This window comes from Halyomorpha halys, unplaced genomic scaffold, assembly GCF_000696795.3.
Source record: "Halyomorpha halys isolate HHAL.00 unplaced genomic scaffold, Hhal_1.1 Scaffold1659.1, whole genome shotgun sequence".
Taxonomy (NCBI): Eukaryota; Metazoa; Arthropoda; class Insecta; order Hemiptera; family Pentatomidae; genus Halyomorpha; species Halyomorpha halys.
In genome coordinates, this window is record NW_027108329.1 from 71,424 (window position 1) to 74,373 (window position 2,950).

Genomic DNA, 2,950 nt, shown 5'->3' on the forward strand with positions numbered 1-2,950 from the left:
TAATTAAAAATCAACCAAGAAAAATATTTAAACCTCTACCTTACGTTGTCAAACATAATCCGTAAATACCATAATCCAATAATTAGTAAATTATCTGTACTTAAAAACGTTTAAAACGGACAGTTGTGTTATAGGTAATTTTTTTTTTCAAATTTTCTGAAAAGATAATTTCGGCTCTTTATATATTTACAACCTCGATCAACCTATCTGTAAGTATAAATTTCAGTTACACTTCAGCTTTATCATTAAAGCTATAAACGCAGGTCCTATAAAACAAAATAAAAAAAAAAGAACATTTGAAATGATTTAATTTTTTTTAAATTTCTGGGTTCTGTCTTTTTTTTTTAATTTTAAGGTTTTACCAGTGCACGTTTCCTCAAAGTAAATTTACTATGGTGTACATTCAATCTGATATTTTAGATACAATTATTATTGTATTACAGTAGGAGTAGTATTATTATACTACTCCTACTGTAATACGACCAAGTGAAGACAACTTCTATTTCAGTGCCAGTAGTCTTCGAAACGATTCTGGTGAAGTCAAGCGTTTTATCCACCTTGAAAACGTATAACATCGATTTTGTATTTGGTTTAAATTAAGAATGCGATAGAAAAAAAATTAATAATCAAGGAACATAAAATACTTACGAAAGTTCAATATCTAGCTATCTTCTTTTATGCCATTTAAATCTAATGACACATCCCCACAGGCGCCCTCCAGGCTTGCCCCCTCCCCAGTTCAGGCATACATAATTTTTATCTAAACCTCTCCAGTAAATATTTACTGTCTCCGATAATTATCTCCAGCTTCTTGTGAAGCTCCGTTTGCTTTGGACCTTAGCTTGGTACAATTTGCTATGATGGCAGATAAAATTCTGATGAGGTTAACGACTTCAGATCAGTTTTAATCAGTGTAGTATTGTCGAAAAAAATGTTTTGTGTTACAAACATATTTTTAAGATGCTCAATTGGTTAATTATGAAATCACTTAGATAGGGCAATTACGGAATTACCAGTACTAGCAGGAACTATTACCATATTATAAACTGATCGAAACTTTACCACCTCAATCTTTTGCTCCATCAGGATGGGAAGACCATGTGTTATACTGTGGTGGCATGATTAACGTCTTCAGCGGCAATGATTGACGTTTGCAAAGAGAGTGTGTGAAATGGGTTTGCCACTGTCGAAATTATTATTAACATTTTTATTTCTTTAGTATATTTCTTTTAAATATATTTTTAATTATAATTCATTTAAAGTTACATTATTTTACATTTGTTTTAGTGGCAAACCCATTTGAAACCTCTCGCCATATGATCAATTACAATGAATTAATTTAAAAAAGAACGTGTGTTGTTATCTGAAATTATAAATGTTTTGTAATATATGTAAGTGTAAATATTGTTCTATTGAAGAATAAAGAACGTAATTATCGTTACATATATATCTTTTTCGTTTCACACGAACACGCACTAAAATACCAACATTGTCCTGATTCTTCGGATTACCTGAAGTATATATTTTAATTTTACCAGGATTCGTATTAATTTCCCATATTATTTGACAACAGAAAAAAAAATGAAAAATTTGGTAATATTAGTATAATTTATGCAATATTATCAATTGGAATCCCAAGATTCATTGTATGAGTACACCATATATTTACAGTGGGGATAGATGTAGATACACTAGACTACTTTACATAGTTACAATAATTTTAGCAGTTCCAACAGGGATTAGTATAAATAAATTACTCACCATCAATATTATGAGCTTAAAGAATTATATTTGTATTCACTATCAGGATTATTTTAGGCAATTCATCTGTTGATATTATTTTACACGATACATATTATGTACCTGCACATTTCCTTCATTATGAATTATCCATAGGGTAATATTCCTATGATAGCGAACACTGGCTGTCATAGGAATATTTATTCAATGATTCCCATTATTTATAGGATTGACCATAAACCCTAAGTGATTAAATTCAGTTCATTACTACATTTTTGGGAGTTATTATATTCTCCCTACAACCCATCCTTGGATTAAGAGAAATACCAAGACGTTATCCAATTTATCCCGACAGTTATAGTAGATAAAATATTATTTCATCTATAGGAAGAATTATATCAATAATTTGAATCACTATATCTATAAGAATTATATCAATAATTTGAATCACTATATCTATTATAAATATATGAACTGAGAAAGAACCAAGAGAACTAATTTGAAGGAGACATTGATTTTTCAAAAAAATAAAAACTTTAGTAAATGAAAAAGTCACTCTCATTACTTTTCTGCCACACCTCGTAACATTAATCATTTAATATGGCAGATTAGTGCAATAAATTTAAGCTTCATGAATAAAGATATACATCTTTTATTAGAAATAGCAACATAAGAAAATATTATAACCCAAGATGCAAATTCTTCATTAAGAGAACAATTAACATTTTTTCACGATCACACAATTATAATTGTATCCATAATTACAATCATAGTCGCATATATTATAACACTTAAAAAAAAATTATTAATCGATATTTTTTAGGATAACAAACAATTGAATTATACTTCCAATTAGGGAGCGATCGTAATACAATTACATAGATCTCTATTGCATCACCATCACTCTGATTATTATATATACTTGGCGAAGTTAATCCATCCATTACATAAAAAGTTATTGGACACCAATGATGTTGAAGATATGAATATTTGGATATCAGATATACCGAATTGGATTCATACATATAAAAGCAACTAATGATTTAAATCAAGAAGTAATTCACATCTTCTAGATATTGATAATCGAATAATTCCTCCCATAAATATACAAATTCGAGTATTTTTTACAGACCTGGCTATCCCTGTAGAAAGGTTGTAGATAATGAGTTTGAGGACTAATGGCTTGAAAAAAAGTATGTATCGTGAAATA

The 2,950-nt window shown here is 28.9% G+C and overlaps 1 pseudogene; it reads left to right on the plus strand.

Annotated features, from left to right (window-relative positions):
* Window positions 1–1,498: 1,498 nt before the first annotated feature.
* On the plus strand, window positions 1,499–2,150 carry LOC112210869 (cytochrome c oxidase subunit 1-like; annotated as a pseudogene).
* The last annotated feature ends 800 nt before the right edge of the window (window positions 2,151–2,950 follow it).